The 22336-nt window shown below is 42.7% G+C and overlaps 1 protein-coding gene across 15 annotated transcripts in view; it reads left to right on the forward strand.

Annotated features, from left to right (window-relative positions):
• GRM5 (glutamate metabotropic receptor 5) overlaps positions 1-22336 on the forward strand; it is a 462859-nt gene that overhangs the window by 343932 nt on the left and 96591 nt on the right. The window lies entirely within an intron of this gene.

Genomic DNA, 22336 nt, shown 5'->3' on the forward strand with positions numbered 1-22336 from the left:
AATCCTAATTTCGCTAATCTATCTGGGTATTGTAGTTCTCCCATCCCCTTTATTAATTTTGTTGCCCTCCTTTGTACTCTCTCTAGTTCCATTATATCCTTCCTGAGCACCGGTGCCCAAAACTGGACACAGTACTCCATGTGCGGTTTAACTAGGGATTTGTACAGAGGCAGTATAATGCTCTCATCATGTGTATCCAGACCTCTTTTAATGCACCCCATGATCCTGTTTGCCTTGGCAGCTGCTGCCTGGCACTGGCTGCTCCAGGTAAGTTTATCATTAACTAGGATCCCCAAGTCCTTCTCCCTGTCAGATTTACCCAGTGGTTTCCCGTTCAGTGTGTAATGGTGATATTGATTCCCTCTTCACATGTGTATAACCTTACATTTATCATTGTTAAACCTCATCTGCCACCTTTCAGCCCAAGTTTCCAACTTATCCAGATCCATCTGTAGCAGAATACTATCTTCTCTTGTATTAACTGCTTTACATCGTTTTGTATCATCTGCAAATATCGATATTTTACTGTGTAAACCTTCTACCAGATCATTAATGAATATGTTGAAGAGAACAGGTCCCAATACTGACCCCTGCGGTACCCCACTGGTCACAGCGACCCAGTTAGAGACTATACCATTTATAACCACCCTCTGCTTTCTATCACTAAGCCAGTTACTAACCCATTTACACACATTTTCCCCCAGACCAAGCATTCTCATTTTGTGTACCAACCTCTTGTGCGGCACGGTATCAAACGCTTTGGAAAAATCGAGATATACCACGTCCAATGACTCACCGTGGTCCAGAGAGAATATAGAATTATTACACATACCATCCAAAATAAATACAAAAAGTTGAACTGAATGATATATATAGGCTATATCAACATCTCATCTACATCTGCAAATGAGGGCAGAACAATGCTGTGCCTCATCACATTATATGCCAGTGCACACAGATGAAGTTCTCATAGAGCCCTATCAGGTCTGTCTCTCAAGTGTTAGCCCAATGCTGGTAGTCAATCAGTGCTGCCGCACACATAATACACATTTAAGCCCATCTCTATGTTATATATAAGTAAAATAAGGGTGATACGTGACCTGCACACGCTGTGAAGAGCCCCAACGCGCGTTTCGCGTTAGCTTCGTCCGGGGGTTGCTGTTGTAGGTGTTAAGATGTGGGGTTTATATAGTTCTGCCTATATTGGTGGGGGCGGCGTGGTAATGGCGCTCGCTTCCCTGTGCCGAGTCCCAGCGCATGCGCAGGTCAGCGTCCTCGTCACTGTTCCACTTCCCCGTCTGACGCGTCAAGACGGGGGGCGGAGCCAGCAACGTACCAGACGCGTTGCCACAGCAGCGCGAGGAAACAGCCCAGAGGCGGAGCGCACTCACCGCTCTGTGGTGTGCTGATGGTAATAATGAAAATAATAATGAAAAGACTGTGCGGATAGTATTAAGGGGCAAGTGTGAATAGGAGGGGATATCTAGATAAATGCAAGATACCTTACAAAGTGCATAGTGGGGCTGAATGTAACATACCAAGCTGATAAGTGCATAGTTGGTGTGTCTGCTGCAGGTCGCATATCACCCAGACGCAACAGATACGCAGTAGTATGTACAGAGACAGCCTGAACTTAATAAACATAAAAAATAATAATAAATAAATGTTACTTCAAAGGAATACCTGTGCAAATTGTTCCTATTGCTTATGAAATATATCATTTAGCAACAGGAATATTTATAAAGATCAAATGCAGATGTACATAGGATCCAATATGTTGGGCCCACTAATGTGAAATGTAAATTTCACATATATCAACATAGATGTGGCATATATTAAATGACCTCAAATATAGTGTCCCCATAATCTAATTATTCTCCTGTGTGACTTGTTCATAGTGCTTATAGTATATACCATTATCTATAAAATATTTACCGTATATACTCGAGTATAAGCCGACCCGAGTATAAGCCGACCCCCCTAATTTTGCCACAAAAAACTGGGAAAACTTATTGACTCGAGTATAAGCCTAGGGTGGAAATGTAGCATTTACCGGTGAATTTCAAAAATAAAAATAGATCATTATTTCCCCATAGCTGTGCCATATAGTGCTCTGCACCGTTCATATTGCCCCATAGATGCTGCACAGATGCCCCATATAGTGCTGTGTGCCGTTCATACTGCCCCCATAGATGCTGCACAGATGCCCCATATAGTGCTGTGTGCCGTTCATACTGCCCCATAGATGCTGCACAGATGCCCCATATAGTGCTGTGTGCCATTCATACTGCCCCCATATAGTGCTGTGTGCCGTTCATACTGCCCCCATATAGTGCTGTGTGCCGTTCATACTGCCCCCATATAGTGCTGTGTGCCGTTCATACTGCCCCCATATAGTGCTGTGTGCCGTTCATACTGCCCCCATATAGTGCTGTGTGCCGTTCATACTGCCCCCATATAGTGCTGTGTGCCGTTCATACTGCCCCCATATAGTGCTGTGTGCCGTTCATACTGCCCCCATATAGTGCTGTGTGCCGTTCATACTGCCCCCATATAGTGCTGTGTGCCGTTCATACTGCCCCCATATAGTGCTGTGTGCCGTTCATACTGCCCCCATATAGTGCTGTGTGCCGTTCATACTGCCCCCATAGATGCTGCACATAAATCTGTGCTGCCGCTGCTGCTGCTGCAATAAAAAAAAAAAACCACATACTCACCTCCCTTGATTGCAGCTCCCAGCGTCCGGTCCCGGCGCCTCCATCTTCCCGGCGTCTCTGCACTGACTGATCAGGCAGAGGGCGCCGCGCACACTATATGCGTCATCGCGCCCTCTGCCTGAACAGTCAGAGCGCAGACGCCGGGAAGATGGAGGCGCCGGGAAGATGGAGCGACGCCCGGCGGCTGGAACGCGGACAGGTGAATATAACATACTCACCTAGTCCCAGCGATCCTCGCGCTGTCCCTGCCTTCCTCCCCGTCTTCTGTGCTGCAGCATCTTCCTGTCAGCGGTCACCGGCACCGCTGATTAGAGAAATGAATAGGCGGCTCCGCCCCTATGGGAGGTGGAGCCGCTTATTCATATCTCTAATGAGCGGTCCCACGTGACCGCTGAAGAGGGGAAGAACTGCAGCACCGAAGACGGGGAGGAAGGCAGGGACAGCGCGAGGATCGCTGGGACTAGGTAAGTATACCTCAGCGCCCTCTCCCCCTCACCCGCCGACCCCACCACTACCGTGACTCGAGTATAAGCCGAGGGGGGCACTTTCAGCCCAAAAATTTGGGCTGAAAATCTCGGCTTATACTCGAGTATATACGGTAAGTACATAAAGTGCACATGTGCTAGGATCCAATATATGGAACCCATTAATATTACTAAAAAATATAACTATGTACGATAGGTTACACATATAACAATATAGTGACAACATATACTAAGTGATATAGGAATATGGTGTTCCCCTCGTCTTTTAATTATTCAGTGATGCAAATCTTCTCATTTCTTCTTCCTCGTATACAGCAAGATGTGGATATCATACTCCTTCTCCAGTCCGAACAGTCGCTCCAACAGAGGTGCCACCGATCAAACCACCAACCAGGTACTCATCCATAAAGGAATATCTATATATGAACTAAGAAAGAATGTTGTTAAAATCCAAGCTAAAATACCAAAGGCAGTGAATAACGAATAGAACAAAACAAAAAAACACACATAAATAGGTACCTAAAGAAAAGGGGCAAAACTAAGCTTCTCATTTAAGCCTTTTGGGTAAACACAATCAATCTTCTTTATCCATCTGGTCTCTAACTGTGCTAAGATTTTCTTCCAGTTCCCACCTCTTTGGTCTATGAATACCTTATCTATACCAGATACTCTCAACAATTTGGCTTCACAATCATGATATTTTTTAAAATGTCTCGCTACTGGCTTTAGAGTTGACATGTCAGTTACTTCTCGTGCATTCAAGATATCTCTGTAATGCTCCCTAACACGAATTTTCAGTGGCCTTGAGGTTAAACCCACATAGATTTTGCCACATGGGCAGCTGGCATAATACACCACACCAATTGTGTTACATGTTATATGTTGTGTGATGGTGAATACCTTTGTTCCATCACTTGAATTGAAGGTGGACGCTTTCTGCATGTTAGGGCAGGCTATGCAGTCATTGCAAGGGAAGAATCCCCATTTTGGTCCTTTTGAACCGAAAGCTTTGCCTGGATCTTCACCCGGATGGTAACTGTGTACCAACATATCTTTTAGATTTTGCGATCTCCTATATGTAATGGATGACACGTTGCTAATGTGTTTATTCAGGACTTGATCTGTCTTCAATAATGCCCAATATTTGTTGAGGGCTGATCTCATGTCATTCCATCTTTCATTATATGTTGATATGAATCTGATTACATTGTCCTGCTTATCAGTCTTGATTTTAGGTTGCAAAAGCCTGATACGATTTTCCGCTGCTGCTCTATTTCGTCCCCTTTTGATGCTTCGATTCGAATAGCCCCGATCTCTGAATCGTTTGGCCAAATCATCAGCTTGTTCTTTGAAAAGAGATACGTTGGAACAGATCCTTTTAATTCGTAAAAATTGTCCCGTTGGTATTGAGTTAATCACTTGTTGGGGATGAGAAGAGGATGCGTGTAAGAGTGAGTTCACAGCAGTCTCTTTTCTAAACACATCAGTTTGTAGCACATCCAAAGGGCCCCTTGAAATAAGAATATCCAGAAATTCAATGTCAGTTTGACTATACTTACACGTCAATTTAACATTGATATCATTAGTGTTTAGTACATTAACAAAAGTTAGGAGTTCTTGTTCCGTCCCCTGCCAGATCATAAGGATGTCGTCTATAAATCTAGCCCAAAATAGGACTTTTTCTATGTCCGCTATTGGGTTGGTGAAAAAGATTTTCCTTTCCCACGCCCCTAAAAATAAATTTGCATACGAGGGGGCGAACGCCGCCCCCATCGCAGTACCTTGCTTCTGAACGTAAATGGTGTTTTTAAAGATTAAATAATTATGTTCCAATGCAAACTTTAATAGGGAAATCAGAAAGTTAGTAAATTCTGTGTCATAGTCGGACATGGTTAGAAACATTCGGGCTGCTTGTATACCATCCTTATGTTGGATTGACGTGTACAGTGACTCTACGTCCAGTGTAACAAGCCACATATCTTCCTCCATAGGTATGCCCTCTATCTTGCTCAACACTTCACCCGTATCCTTAATGTGTGATGGTAAGGTCTGAACAATTGGTTTTAAGTGATGATCCAGATACTTACTTGTCATCTCACAAAGGCTTCCATTCCCTGAGACGATAGGTCTTCCGGGAGGGTTGATTAAACTCTTGTGTACTTTTGGAATGAAATATATGCATGCTGTTCTGGGGTATGGAGGTATTAAGTTATCTCTCACTTCCTTCGTTATTATTCCCTCCTGAAACGCCTTGTCCAATATCTCATATAGTTCACTCTGAAAAGCAGATGTCGGATTATATGTTAACCTTTTGTAACATGAGATTTCTCTCAGTTGTCTGAGTGCCTCTTTCTCATATTGTTTTTGTGGCCAAATAACAACATTTCCCCCTTTATCGGAGGGCTTTATAACTATTTCCCTCATGCTTTTAAGTTCACACAGTGCTTTTCTTTGAATTGGAGTTAGATTATCACTAGAGATACCTCTATTGATTTTTTCAAATTCCTCCGTGACCAGTCTAACAAATAATTCAATATTCGGGTAAATGTTCAGAGGTGGGAATTTTTTTGGGACTGGTATAACAAACTTACTTTTTGTCATGGATTCGTCATGTTGTTCATTACTCAGTTCTTCTAATGTTCTTATAGTTTCCATTTCCTCACTGGTCCATTCTTCATTCTTCTCTGATTTATCATGTAGTTTTTTAAGGACCAGTTTTCGTGCGAAGAGATGAAGATCCTTTATAGCTGTGAAGGGGTCGAAGGGAGAGACAGGGGAGAATGTTAAACCCAGGCTCAACACGTCCAATTGTGCTTCAGTTAGACGGATATCTGAGAGATTGAAGGGGATTCAGGAGCAGGAAACCGTATTTACAACTTACGGAAAAGTAACTATAAGAAGAAGGGTAACTTTTACAACAGAAAGTATGATAAGAGAGAAAATAATCCCTCATCCAAGCTACAGGTGATCAATCTCTCAGAAATCCGTCTAACTGAAGCACAATTGGACGTGTTGAGCCTGGGTTTAACATTCTCCCCTGTCTCTCCCTTCGACCCCTTCACAGCTATAAAGGATCTTCATCTCTTCGCACGAAAACTGGTCCTTAAAAAACTACATGATAAATCAGAGAAGAATGAAGAATGGACCAGTGAGGAAATGGAAACTATAAGAACATTAGAAGAACTGAGTAATGAACAACATGACGAATCCATGACAAAAAGTAAGTTTGTTATACCAGTCCCAAAAAAATTCCCACCTCTGAACATTTACCCGAATATTGAATTATTTGTTAGACTGGTCACGGAGGAATTTGAAAAAATCAATAGAGGTATCTCTAGTGATAATCTAACTCCAATTCAAAGAAAAGCACTGTGTGAACTTAAAAGCATGAGGGAAATAGTTATAAAGCCCTCCGATAAAGGGGGAAATGTTGTTATTTGGCCACAAAAACAATATGAGAAAGAGGCACTCAGACAACTGAGAGAAATCTCATGTTACAAAAGGTTAACATATAATCCGACATCTGCTTTTCAGAGTGAACTATATGAGATATTGGACAAGGCGTTTCAGGAGGGAATAATAACGAAGGAAGTGAGAGATAACTTAATACCTCCATACCCCAGAACAGCATGCATATATTTCATTCCAAAAGTACACAAGAGTTTAATCAACCCTCCCGGAAGACCTATCGTCTCAGGGAATGGAAGCCTTTGTGAGATGACAAGTAAGTATCTGGATCATCACTTAAAACCAATTGTTCAGACCTTACCATCACACATTAAGGATACGGGTGATGTGTTGAGCAAGATAGAGGGCATACCTATGGAGGAAGATATGTGGCTTGTTACACTGGACGTAGAGTCACTGTACACGTCAATCCAACATAAGGATGGTATACAAGCAGCCCGAATGTTTCTAACCATGTCCGACTATGACACAGAATTTACTAACTTTCTGATTTCCCTATTAAAGTTTGCATTGGAACATAATTATTTCATCTTTAAAAACACCATTTACGTTCAGAAGCAAGGTACTGCGATGGGGGCGGCGTTCGCCCCCTCTTATGCAAATTTATTTTTAGGGGCGTGGGAAAGGAAAATCTTTTTCACCAACCCAATAGCGGACATAGAAAAAGTCCTATTTTGGGCTAGATTTATAGACGACATCCTTATGATCTGGCAGGGGACGGAACAAGAACTCCTAACTTTTGTTAATGTACTAAACACTAATGATATCAATGTTAAATTGACGTGTAAGTATAGTCAAACTGACATTGAATTTCTGGATATTCTTATTTCAAGGGGCCCTTTGGATGTGCTACAAACTGATGTGTTTAGAAAAGAGACTGCTGTGAACTCACTCTTACACGCATCCTCTTCTCATCCCCAACAAGTGATTAACTCAATACCAACGGGACAATTTTTACGAATTAAAAGGATCTGTTCCAACGTATCTCTTTTCAAAGAACAAGCTGATGATTTGGCCAAACGATTCAGAGATCGGGGCTATTCGAATCGAAGCATCAAAAGGGGACGAAATAGAGCAGCAGCGGAAAATCGTATCAGGCTTTTGCAACCTAAAATCAAGACTGATAAGCAGGACAATGTAATCAGATTCATATCAACATATAATGAAAGATGGAATGACATGAGATCAGCCCTCAACAAATATTGGGCATTATTGAAGACAGATCAAGTCCTGAATAAACACATTAGCAACGTGTCATCCATTACATATAGGAGATCGCAAAATCTAAAAGATATGTTGGTACACAGTTACCATCCGGGTGAAGATCCAGGCAAAGCTTTCGGTTCAAAAGGACCAAAATGGGGATTCTTCCCTTGCAATGACTGCATAGCCTGCCCTAACATGCAGAAAGCGTCCACCTTCAATTCAAGTGATGGAACAAAGGTATTCACCATCACACAACATATAACATGTAACACAATTGGTGTGGTGTATTATGCCAGCTGCCCATGTGGCAAAATCTATGTGGGTTTAACCTCAAGGCCACTGAAAATTCGTGTTAGGGAGCATTACAGAGATATCTTGAATGCACGAGAAGTAACTGACATGTCAACTCTAAAGCCAGTAGCGAGACATTTTAAAAAATATCATGATTGTGAAGCCAAATTGTTGAGAGTATCTGGTATAGATAAGGTATTCATAGACCAAAGAGGTGGGAACTGGAAGAAAATCTTAGCACAGTTAGAGACCAGATGGATAAAGAAGATTGATTGTGTTTACCCAAAAGGCTTAAATGAGAAGCTTAGTTTTGCCCCTTTTCTTTAGGTACCTATTTATGTGTGTTTTTTTGTTTTGTTCTATTCGTTATTCACTGCCTTTGGTATTTTAGCTTGGATTTTAACAACATTCTTTCTTAGTTTATATATAGATATTCCTTTATGGATGAGTACCTGGTTGGTGGTTTGATCGGTGGCACCTCTGTTGGAGCGACTGTTCGGACTGGAGAAGGAGTATGATATCCACATCTTGCTGTATACGAGGAAGAAGAAATGAGAAGATTTGCATCACTGAATAATTAAAAGACGAGGGGAACACCATATTCCTATATCACTTAGTATATGTTGTCACTATATTGTTATATGTGTAACCTATCGTACATAGTTATATTTTTTAGTAATATTAATGGGTTCCATATATTGGATCCTAGCACATGTGCACTTTATGTACTTAAATATTTTATAGATAATGGTATATACTATAAGCACTATGAACAAGTCACACAGGAGAATAATTAGATTATGGGGACACTATATTTGAGGTCATTTAATATATGCCACATCTATGTTGATATATGTGAAATTTACATTTCACATCAGTGGGCCCAACATATTGGATCCTATGTACATCTGCATTTGATCTTTATAAATATTCCTGTTGCTAAATGATATATTTCATAAGCAATAGGAACAATTTGCACAGGTATTCCTTTGAAGTAACATTTATTTATTATTATTTTTTATGTTTATTAAGTTCAGGCTGTCTCTGTACATACTACTGCGTATCTGTTGCGTCTGGGTGATATGCGACCTGCAGCAGACACACCAACTATGCACTTATCAGCTTGGTATGTTACATTCAGCCCCACTATGCACTTTGTAAGGTATCTTGCATTTATCTAGATATCCCCTCCTATTCACACTTGCCCCTTAATACTATCCGCACAGTCTTTTCATTATTATTTTCATTATTACCATCAGCACACCACAGAGCGGTGAGTGCGCTCCGCCTCTGGGCTGTTTCCTCGCGCTGCTGTGGCAACGCGTCTGGTACGTTGCTGGCTCCGCCCCCCGTCTTGACGCGTCAGACGGGGAAGTGGAACAGTGACGAGGACGCCGACCTGCGCATGCGCTGGGACTCGGCACAGGGAAGCGAGCGCCATTACCACGCCGCCCCCACCAATGTAGGCAGAACTATATAAACCCCACATCTTAACACCTACAACAGCAACCCCCGGACGAAGCTAACGCGAAACGCGCGTTGGGGCTCTTCACAGCGTGTGCAGGTCACGTATCACCCTTATTTTACTTATATATAACATAGAGATGGGCTTAAATGTGTATTATGTGTGCGGCAGCACTGATTGACTACCAGCATTGGGCTAACACTTGAGAGACAGACCTGATAGGGCTCTATGAGAACTTCATCTGTGTGCACTGGCATATAATGTGATGAGGCACAGCATTGTTCTGCCCTCATTTGCAGATGTAGATGAGATGTTGATATAGCCTATATATATCATTCAGTTCAACTTTTTGTATTTATTTTGGATGGTATGTGTAATAATTCTATATTCTCTATGTATACTTATATTGAGACTCACCAATAGATGTGATACTGTTTCTGTACCTGCTGTGATGTTGCATGTGCATCTCCATTTTTTTAATACTATTTTTTACCATTTGTGGATAAATTTGTTATCCTTAATAAAATTATTTTTTGGATTATATTTATGACTAGTGCTTCCGTATTTGGTACATGTTGGATTTCTATCTCTTCATTAATGTAATTATGTTACACTGGAAGCCCTTTAATATTAATGAGGTTTGATTTGTAATAGATCATCAGATATTCTGAGTTATTATCTGGAGATACAGGACCTTCTGCAGAAGAGTTTTCATTAGGGGGTCTAGAAATAAGTCATACTTGAAAAGTCTCCAAAAGTTCTCTTAGTGTCACTCCCTTTGTGTCAGAGGGTGAAAAATGAAAACCAAAATACAGTAGAAAAATTATACTGTAAAGAATGTACAGTACAGACCAAAAGTTTGGACACACCTTCTCATTTCAAGATTTTTCTGTATTTTAATGACTATGAAAATTGTACATTCACACTGAAGGCATCAAAACTATGAATTAACACATGTGGAATTATATACTTAACAAAAAAGTGTGAAACAACTGAAATTATGTCTTATATTCTAGGTTCTTCAAAGTAGCCACCTTTTGCTTTGATGACTGCTTTGCACACTCTTGGCATTCTCTTGATGAGCTTCAAGAGGCAGTCACTGGGAATGGTCTTCCAACAATCTTGACGGAGTTCCCAGAGATGCTTAGCACTTGTTGGCCCTTTTGCCTTCACTCTGTGGTCCAGCTCACCCCAAACCATCTCGATTGGGTTCAGGTCTGGTGACTGTGGAGGCCAGGTCATCTGGCATAGCACCCCATCACTCTCCTTCTTGGTCAAATAGCCCTTTCACAGCCTGGAGGTGTTTGGGCTCATTGTCCTGTTGAAAAATAAATGATGGTCCAACTAAACGCAAACCGGATGGAATAGCATGCCGCTGCAAGATGCTGTGGTAGCCATGCTGGTTCAGTATGCCTTCAATTTTGAATAAATTCCCAACAGTGTCACCAGCAAAGCACCCCCACACCATCACACCTCCTCCTCCATGCTTCACGGTGGGAACCAGGCATGTAGAGTCCATCTGTTCACCTTTTCTGTGTCGCACAAAGACACGGTGGTTGGAACCAAAGATCTCAAATTTGGACTCATCAGACCAAAGCACAGATTTCCACTGGTCTAATGTTCATTCCTTGTGTTCTTTATCCAAAACAAGTCTCTTCTGCTTGTTGCCTGTCCTTAGCAGTGGTTTCCTAGCAGCTATTTTACCATGAAGGTCTGCGGCACAAAGTCTCCTCTTAACAGTTGTTGTAGAGATGTGTCTGCTGCTAGAACTCTGTGTGGCATTGACCGGGTCTCTAATCTAAGCTGCTGTTAACCTGCGATTTCTGAGGCTGGTGGCTCGGATAAACTTATCCTCAGAAGCAGAGGTGACTCTTGGTCTTCCTTTCCTGGGACGGTCCTCATGTGAGCCAGTTTCTTTGAAGTACTTGATGGTTTTTGCCACTGCACTTGGGGACACTTTCAAAGTTTTCCCAATTTTTCAGACTGACTGACCTTCATTTCTTAAAGTAATGATGGCCACTCCTTTTTCTTTACTTAGCTGCTTTTTTCTTGCCATAATACAAATTCTAACAGTCTATTCAGTAGGACTATCAGCTGTGTATCCACCAGACTTCTGCACAACACAACTGATGGTCCCAACCTCATTTATAAGGCAAGAAATCCCACTTATTAAACCTGACAAGGCACACCTGTGAAGTGAAAACCATTCCCAGTGACTACCTCTTGAAGCTCATCAAGAGAATGCCAAGAGTGTGCAAAGCAGTCATTAAAGCAAAAGGTGCCTACTTTGAAGAACCTAGAATATAAGACAAATTTTCAGTTGTTTCACACTTTTTTGTTAAGTATATAATTCCACATGTGTTAATTCATAGTTTTGATGCCTTCAGTGTGAATTTACAATTTTCATAGTCATGAAAATACAGAAAAATCTTGAAATGAGAAAGTGTGTCCAAACTTTTTGTCTGTACTGTACATAGGTAATGGGGCCATACCGCACACATGACTACACGAATCAGAAACATATACCCTGACATGTTGATCCAGAAGAAGACAAAAATCCCATGAGGAAGATGGTAATTGATTTGAATTAGAGGAAAAATCCTTCCTGACTCCACATACAGTAATGAGACTAGTTCCCTGGATCAATGTCCCATCACAGAATCTAGTACTCATAAACTGTAAGGTTATATTTTCCAAAAAAGGCATCCAGGCCCTTCTTGAATGTCTTAGACAACCAATCTCACTGCTCTTATTGTAAAACCCAGTCTCACTGCTCTCACAGTAAAGAATCCATAGTCTCACTGCTCGTACAATAAAGAATCCATAGTCTCACTGCTCTTACAGTAAAGAATCCATAGTCTCACTGCTCGTACAATAAAGAATCCATAGTCTCACTGCTCATACAGTAAAGATTCCATAGTCTCACTTCTCTTACCATAAATAATTCATAGTTTCACTGCTCTTACAGTATATAAATCATAGTTCCACTGCTCTTACAGTAAAGAATCCATAGTCTCACTGCTCTTACAGTAAATCATAGTCCCACTGCTCTTACAGTAAAGAATCCATAGTCTCACTGCTCTTACAGTAAATAGTTCATAGTCTCACTGCTCTTACAGTAAATAATCCATAGTCTCACTGATCTTTCAGTAAGGAATCAATAGTATATCTGCATTGCCAGCAAATAACCCATTGATTTTACAGTAAGGAATTCATTCTCACTGCTTTTGCAGCAAAGAATCCATAGTCTCACTGTTCTTACAGTAAAGAATCCATAGTCTCACTGCTCTTTCAGTAAAGAATCGATAGTCTCACTGTTCTTACGGTAAAGAATCCATAGACTCACTGCTTTTGCAGCAAAGAATCCATAGTCTCACTGTTCTTACAGTAAATAATCCATATTCTCACTGCTCGTACAGTAAAGAATCCATAATCTCACTGCACGTACAGTAAAGAATCCATAGTCTCACTGCTTTTACAGCAAAGAATTCATAGTCTCACTGCTCTTACAGTAAAGAATCCATAGTCTCACTGCTTTTACAGCAAAGAATTCATAGTCTCACTGCTCTTACAGTAAAGAATCCATAGTCTCACTGCTCGTACAGTAAAGAATCCATAATCTCACTGCACGTAAAGTAAAGAATCCATAGTCTCACTGCTTTTGCAGCAAATAATTTATAGTCTCACTGCTCTTACAGTAAATAAACCATAGTCTCACTGCTCCTACAGTAAAGAATGGCTGTCTGTGATTATGATTACACCTTCTTTCCTCTAGATGTAGAGGATGCCCCCTTGTCACTTTCAAAGGCCTGGGTGTAAATAAAAAAATCATTAATCTCTGTACTGTCTCTTCATATATTTGTACAGTGTAATAAGATTGCTTGGAATCCTTTGTTTTTCCAAAATGATAACCCCGAGTCTGATAACTCATCTCCAGCAGTCATACAGCCCCCTAATAACCTTGGTCGCTCTTCTCTGCACCCGCTCTAGATCAGCTTTGTCCTTCTTATACACTAGAGACGAAAATTGTGCCCAGTATCTAAGAGTGGCCGCATTAGTGACTTATCTACAGGCAAAGCTATGTTTTCGTCATGTGCATCTATGGGTTTTTAATGCATCCCATAATTTTATTTGCCTTGGCAGCAGCAGCCTGGCATTGGTCACTAAAGTTTAGTTTTCCATCCACCGATACACCCAAGACTTTTTCAGTGACACTTTACACCAGTGTTTTACCATTTAGTACATAATTATACATTTTATTTCCTCTGCCCAAATGCATTACCTTACGTTTCTCAGCCCAAGCCTCCCGCTTAGGCCGGGGTCACACTTGCGAGAAACTCGCACGAGTCTCGCGCATCATTACCCGGCCCTGCCGCCTGTGCTCAGACTGACATACATGCAGCAGTACTGGACATTGATGCGAGAGACTCGTGCGAGTTTCTTGCAAGTGTGACTCCGGCCTTACATAAATCATTCAGTAATTTTAAATTATCCTCCTCTTTGTTGATTACCTTGCAGAGTTCAATATCATCTGTAAATGTTAAAATTCTATTCTGTATGCTCTCTATATGTTCATTATTTATTATATTAAAACGAAGATGGCCCAGTACTGACCCTGTGGTACCTCACTGTTAACTGTGACCCAAATAGAGTGTGTTCCATCAATAATCATCCTATGTTCATATACCTGAGACCGTTCTTAACCCAATTGCGCATATTTACCCAGTCCCATTGCTCTCATTTTATGCGTCAACCTTTTATGAGGCACGTATCACATGCCTTTGAAAAAGTCCAGATAGAGGACACCCACGGCCTTACCTTGGTCTTAGTCTAAAAGGACCCATTCCTCTTAAACCAATATTGATGTTGGGTCATGAGGTTGTTTTTAGTGTGATACTCCAGGATAGCAACTTTTAGAAAACCCTCGAAAATGTTGTCCAAAGTAGAGTACAAATAAACAGTACTGTAAACCTGCACCCATAACTAATTCCTCAGTGAGTACAAATAAATCATTCTGTGAAGCTGTACACAACGAATTCCTCAAATCAGTACAAATAAATAATTCTGCAATACTTTTCGGATAACTAATGCCGCAAATCAGTACAAATCAGCAATGGTGTACACATCATGGATACTGCGGCTCTACCATACATGTAAGTAATAGCACAAATCAATACACATAAAGTTGTAAAACCGTATACACTGCACACATAATGCAGAAATCAGCACGAATAAATAATGCTGTAACACTGTACACACCAGTTATATATACGTACGCTGGTACTTGGAACTGACTGCGTTCCGGCTTCTCCCTGGCGGCTGTCCCGGGTCGCGTGGTGTGGGCGTGGCGCCTGCCGCTCACGTGACTTGGGCTTGCCGGCCGGGATTGAGGCTTGGAGCGCAGTGCGGGTAAAGTCCGGCGTTTTACGCCTGCGCACTTTCTTATCGTCCGATCATGTGATCGGATAAACACACTATTTAAACCGGATAGAGATCCGTATTAAACCACGCCCCCTGAAGAAGCGGTAACGATAGAACGCGAAACGCGCGTTGGGGAACGTGACCCAGGACCCAGACAGGACTCCTTTAGCACACATGGGTAATTTAACCATCTGATTTCTTTTTTATGTGATTATTAGCATACTTAGTGGATGTGGTGATCTTTGTAATGTGGCCACTGGGAGTAGATTTTTCATTAAGGCTACGTTCAGATTAGCGTTTCCCGATGCTGCGTCGGGAAACGCAGCGGCGACGAACGCGTCATGCGCCCCTATGTTTAATATGGGGGACGCATGCGTTTTTCTTGTTGCGTTTTCCGACACGTGCGTCGTTTTTGACGCTAGCGTTGGACGCAAGAAAATGCAACAAGTTGCATTTTTCTTGCGTCCGATTTCGTCAAAAAAACGACGCACGCGTCGCAAAACGCAGCGTTTTTGCGTGCGTTGGCACGCGTTTTTTCGTGCGTCGTGCGTTGCGTCGCCGACGCAGCGGCGCGCAACGCTAATCTGAATGTAGCCTAAGATCACCACATATCTGAAGTAGTATAGCCCTTGTGTGAGCAGCACCTTAATTTTGACATTTATCATTAAATGTACTGTTTTTCCCATACTCATTTGGGCCCTGTCTTGTGTACCTGGGTGACACGGATGTACCCTAGGATATAGTTGCTATGCACTTTATACTTGTGATCATTATTTACTTGTATGTTTGTTTGATTTATTTAATAAATATTACTTTTTGTGAAATTTTGTGGCCAGTTTTGACTCTCGGTTCTCCTATTTTTGAAAATTTCAATATTAGACAAAGATAACACAAGCAAACACAAAATGCAATTTTTAAATGAAGGTCATAAAGAATTCCAAACCTACAGGGCCCTGTGTGAAAAAGTGATTGCCCCCTAAACTTAATAACTGGTTGGGCCACCCTTAGCAGCAACAACTGCAATCAAGTGATAACTGGCAATGAGTCTTTTACAACGCTCTGAGGAATTTTGGCCCACTCTTCTTTGCTGAATTGTTGTAATTCAGCCACATTGGAGGGATTCCGAGCATGAACCGCCTTTTTAACGCCATGCCACAGCATCTCAATCAGATTAAGGTTAGGACATTGATGAGGCCACTCAAAAGTCTTAATTTTGTTTTTCTTAAGCCATTCAGAGGTGGACTTTCCTGCTCCGTAACCCACTTAGCTTGATGTCATGAACAGATGGCCAGACATTCTCCTTCAGGATTTTTTGGTAGACAGCAGAATTAATGGTTCTATTTACCACAGCAAGTCTTCCAGGTCCTGAAGCAGTAAAACACCAAACACCATCACACTACCACCACCATATTTTACTGTTGGTATGATGTTCCTTTTCTGAAATGTTGTGTTACTTCTACGCCAGATGTAATGGGACATACACCTTCCAAAAAGTTCAACTTTTGTCGCATTAGTACACAGAGTATTCTGCCAAAAGTCTTGGGGGTCAACAAGATATTTTCTGACAAAACTGAGCTTTTATGTTCTTATTGCTCAGCAGTTTTTTATCTTGGAACTCTGCCATGTGGGCCATTTTTGCTCAGTTTCTTTCTTATGGTGGAGTCATGAACACTGACCTTAACTGAGGCAAGTGAGGCCTTCAGTTCTTTGGATGTTGTTGTGGGGTCCTTTGTGACCTCTAAGATGAATCATCGCTGCGCTTTTGGGGTAATGGTGATCGGCCGGCCACTCCTGGGAAGGTTCACTATTGTTCCATGTTTTCACCATTTGTGGATAATGGCTCTCATTGTGGTTCACTGGAGTTTGAGAGATGTATTTATAACCTTTTCCAGACTGATAGATCTCAAATACTTTATTTCTCATTTGTTCCAAAGTTCTTTGGATCACAGAATGTTGTCTAGCTTGTGAGGAACTTTTGATCTACTTCACTTTGTCAGGCTGGTCCTATTTAAGTGCCCTGTAGGTTTGGATTTCTTTTCCCCTTAACCCCTTCATGACCTTGGGATTTTCCGTTTTTCCGTGTTCATTTTTTGCTCCCCTCCTTCCCAGAGCCATAACTTTTTTATTTTTCCATCAATATGGCCATGTGAGTGCTTATTTTTTGCGACACAAGTTGTGCTTTTGAATGACATCATTGCTTTTAGCATGTCGTGTACTAGAAAACGGGAAAAAAATTAATTCGAAGTGCGGTGAAATTGCAAAAAAGTGCAATCCCACACTTGTTTTTTGTTTGGCTTTTTTGCTAGCTTCAATAAATGCTAAAACTGACCTGCCATTATGATTCTCCAGGTCAGTACGAGTTCATAGACACCTAACATGACTATGTTATTTTTTATCTAAGTGGTGAAAAAAATTTCCAAACTTTGCTAAAAAAAAAAAATGCTCCATTTTCCGATACCCGTAGCATCTCCATTTTTCATGAACTGGGATCAATTGAGGGCTTATTTTTTGCGTGCCGAGCTGGCGTTTTTAATGATTGCATTTCAATGCAGATATGTTCTTTTGATCGCCCATTATTGCATTTTAATGCATTGTCGCGGCGACCAAAAAAACGTAATTCTGGCGTTTTGAATTTTTTTCTCGCTAGGCTGTTTAGCGGTCGGGTTAATGCTTTTTTTATTGATAGATCAGGCGATTCTGAACGCGGCGATACCAAATATGTGTAGGCTTGATTTTTTTTTTTTTTTTTTGAATGGGGCGAAAGGGGGGTGATTTAAACTTTTATATTTTTTTTTCACATTTTTTTTTAACTTTTTTTTTTACTTTTGCCATGCTTCAATAGCCTCCATAGGAGGCTAGAAGCTGGCACCACTCAATCGCCTCTGGTACATAGCAGCGATCATTAGATCGCTGCTATGCAGAAGAAATGCAGGTGTGCTGTGAGCGCCGACCACAGGGTGGCGCTCACAGCTAGCTGGGATCAGTAACCATAGAGGTCTCAAGGACCTCTATGGTTACAATGGAGAAGCATCGCCGACCCCCGATCATGTGACGGGGGTCAGCGATGCGCTCATTTCCGGCCGCCCGGCCGGAAGCTCCGGTTAAATGCCGCTGTCAGCGTTTGACAGCGGCATTTAACTAGTTAATAGCTGCAGGTGAATCGCGATTTCACCCGCCGCTATTGCGGGCACATGTCAGCTGTTCAAAAACAGCTGATATGTCCCGGCTTTGATGCGGACTCACCGCCGGAGCCCGCATCAAAGATAGGGATCTGACCTAGGACGTACTATCCCGTCCGAGGTCAGAAAGGGGTTAATACTAAAGATCTTCATTTATAAAATACATTTTGTGATTACTTGTGTTATCTTTGTCTAATAATTACATATGTTTGGTGATCTGAAACATTTAAGTGTGACAAACATGCAAAATAATAGGAAATCAGGAAGGGGGGGCAATCACTTTTTTTTTCATAATATATATATATTCAAAATGTGTCAGTTTAGCACATCCAGTAATTAGTATTAATTTTAATTGCATTTTTGCAAATATTGACTCCATAGTATCTCATTTGTGCCTATGTTATGAATATGTAAAGATGATTTTTTACATAGAATCTGCTAAAATTTAAATTTAAGTCGTCCTTCAGGATTATATTTTACTGCTGCCGCAGGAAATAGACTTAGTTCCTGTCATAAAATTGTCAACTGTCTTCCACATTTGACAAGAAATATAATCTCGGCTTTTAAATCTTACACTTGAGAAACCCGAGATTTAATTTTCAGAGCTGGTTATTTCTGAGGTATTAAATAAATGGGAAAAATGTTCTACTCTGTCGGTCAGAGCATTAAATCTTGATGGGATCATTTTTAATTTCAGCAGTGAAAATTTGTGTAAATGTTTAAATCTGAGTAGGATAGTTATAGGCTGTGTTCACATTTACCAGTTCTCATACGTTTTGCAGCCATGTTCCAAGCCAGTAACATTGTAGCAATTGTTATTTCGGCTGCAGAAACTTTTGCTGAAACTTATGATGTATATTTACATCATATATTGTGTATTTGCCTTTGATGCGGGCTCAGGCGCTGATCCCGCATCTTTCCCCGAACATGACATGTCATGTGCCTTTAACAGTCGTGGGTGGATTTTTGCTACGAAACCTGAGAGCAGCATTATGTAGGGGCAGATAGTGACCTATTACCTGTCAGTTAATATATTTTAAGCACTTATTTGTATATACGGTAATATATTGTCTAGCAGGCCTGTACAGTCAACCAATATGGGTTCAATTCTTTTGTAATGGCTGCCAAGGTTGAATTATCATGCAGAAGGTTTTCTCTCCCGCAAGGTCATGATCCAACTACTTTCAGTAGTGTTTAAATTTATGCTTAAAGGGATGGTAAGATCGTATAAGTATATAGGGGCATCTCTAGTTATCATTTCAAGTTTAATCAGAGATTTAGTTCTCCATCTAGTTTTGATTTTATTTTATGTTAAATTACAGTATTGTTTCATATCTAGTGTAGACCCCGATTAGGGCCTACAGGGGAGAGGCATGAGCCCTGGCCTGGAGAAGAGGAGTGTGACAGTCTTTAGAGGACGGGCATAAAAACTGAGCAGAGTAGGAGGAACATGACACCTAAGAAGAGTGGGAGGAGCATGACACTTGGGCCTTCAGGGGAGGGGCATAATACCTTAACATAGTAGGAGGAGCATAGTACCTGGCCTATAAAAAAAGGAGCATGACACCTGAGAAGAGTGGGAGGAGCATGACACTTGGGGCTTCAGGAGAGGGGCTTAATACCTGAACAAAGTGAGAGGAGCATGGTACCTGGCCTATAGAAAAGGAGCATGACACCTGAGAAGAGTGGGAGGAGCATGACACCTGAGAAGAGTGGGAGGAGCATGACACCTGAGAAGAGTGGGAGGAGCATGACACCTGAGAAGAGTGGGAGGAGCATGACACCTGAGAAGAGTGGGAGGAGCATGACACCTGAGAAGAGTGGGAGGAGCGTGACACCTGAGAAGAGTGGGAGGAGCATGACACCTGAGAAGAGTGGGAGGAGCATGACACCTGAGAAGAGTGGGAGGAGCATGACACCTGAGAAGAGTGGGAGGAGCATGACACCTGAGAAGAGTGGGAGGAGCATGACACTTGGGCCTTCAGGGGAGGGGCATAATACCTTAACATAGTAGGAGGAGCATAGTACCTGGCCTATAAAAAAAGGAGCATGACACCTGAGAAGAGTGGGAGGAGCATGACACTTGGGGCTTCAGGAGAGGGGCTTAATACCTGAACAAAGTGAGAGGAGCATGGTACCTGGCCTATAGAAAAGGAGCATGACACCTGAGAAGAGTGGGAGGAGCATGACACCTGAGAAGAGTGGGAGGAGCATGACACCTGAGAAGAGTGGGAGGAGCATGACACCTGAGAAGAGTGGGAGGAGCATGACACCTGAGAAGAGTGGGAGGAGCATGACACCTGAGAAGAGTGGGAGGAGCGTGACACCTGAGAAGAGTGGGAGGAGCATGACACCTGAGAAGAGTGGGAGGAGCATGACACCTGAGAAGAGTGGGAGGAGCATGACACCTGAGAAGAGTGGGAGGAGCATGACACCTGAGAAGAGTGGGAGGAGCATGACACTTGGGCCTTCAGGGGAGGGGCATAATGCCTGAACAAAGTGAGAGGAGCATGGTACCTGGCCTATAGAAAAGGAGCATGACACCTGAGAAGAGTGGGAGGAGCATGACACCTGAGAAGAGTGGGAGGAGCATGACACCTGAGAAGAGTGGGAGGAGCCTGACACCTGAGAAGAGTGGGAGGAGCATGACACCTGAGAAGAGTGGGAGGAGCATGACACCTGAGAAGAGTGGGAGGAGCATGACACCTGAGAAGAGTGGGAGGAGCATGACACTTGGGCCTTCAGGGGAGGGGCATAATACCTGAACAAAGTGAGAGGAGCATGGTACCTGGCCTATAGAAAAAGGAGCATGACACCTGAGAAGAGTGGGAGGAGCATGACACTTGGGGCTTCAGGAGAGGGGCTTAATACCTGAACAAAGTGAGAGGAGCATGGTACCTGGCCTATAGAAAAGGAGCATGACACCTGAGAAGAGTGGGAGGAGCATGACACCTGAGAAGAGTGGGAGGAGCATGACACCTGAGAAGAGTGGGAGGAGCATGACACCTGAGAAGAGTGGGAGGAGCGTGACACCTGAGAAGAGTGGGAGGAGCATGACACCTGAGAAGAGTGGGAGGAGCATGACACCTGAGAAGAGTGGGAGGAGCATGACACCTGAGAAGAGTGGGAGGAGCATGACACCTGAGAAGAGTGGGAGGAGCATGACACTTGGGCCTTCAGGGGAGGGGCATAATGCCTGAACAAAGTGAGAGGAGCATGGTACCTGGCCTATAGAAAAGGAGCATGACACCTGAGAAGAGTGGGAGGAGCATGACACCTGAGAAGAGTGGGAGGAGCATGACACCTGAGAAGAGTGGGAGGAGCCTGACACCTGAGAAGAGTGGGAGGAGCATGACACCTGAGAAGAGTGGGAGGAGCATGACACCTGAGAAGAGTGGGAGGAGCATGACACCTGAGAAGAGTGGGAGGAGCATGACACTTGGGCCTTCAGGGGAGGGGCATAATACCTGAACAAAGTGAGAGGAGCATGGTACCTGGCCTATAGAAAAGGAGCATGACACCTGAGAAGAGTGGGAGGAGCATGACACCTGAGAAGAGTGGGAGGAGCATGACACCTGAGAAGAGTGGGAGGAGCATGACACCTGAGAAGAGTGGGAGGAGCATGACACCTGAGAAGAGTGGGAGGAGCATGACACCTGAGAAGAGTGGGAGGAGCGTGACACCTGAGAAGAGTGGGAGGAGCATGACACCTGAGAAGAGTGGGAGGAGCATGACACCTGAGAAGAGTGGGAGGAGCATGACACCTGAGAAGAGTGGGAGGAGCATGACACCTGAGAAGAGTGGGAGGAGCATGACACTTGGGCCTTCAGGGGAGGGGCATAATGCCTGAACAAAGTGAGAGGAGCATGGTACCTGGCCTATAGAAAAGGAGCATGACACCTGAGAAGAGTGGGAGGAGCATGACACCTGAGAAGAGTGGGAGGAGCATGACACCTGAGAAGAGTGGGAGGAGCCTGACACCTGAGAAGAGTGGGAGGAGCATGACACCTGAGAAGAGTGGGAGGAGCATGACACCTGAGAAGAGTGGGAGGAGCATGACACCTGAGAAGAGTGGGAGGAGCATGACACTTGGGCCTTCAGGGG

The sequence above is a fragment of the Ranitomeya imitator genome, chromosome 3 (genome assembly GCF_032444005.1).
Source record: "Ranitomeya imitator isolate aRanImi1 chromosome 3, aRanImi1.pri, whole genome shotgun sequence".
Classification (NCBI taxonomy): domain Eukaryota; kingdom Metazoa; phylum Chordata; class Amphibia; order Anura; family Dendrobatidae; genus Ranitomeya; species Ranitomeya imitator.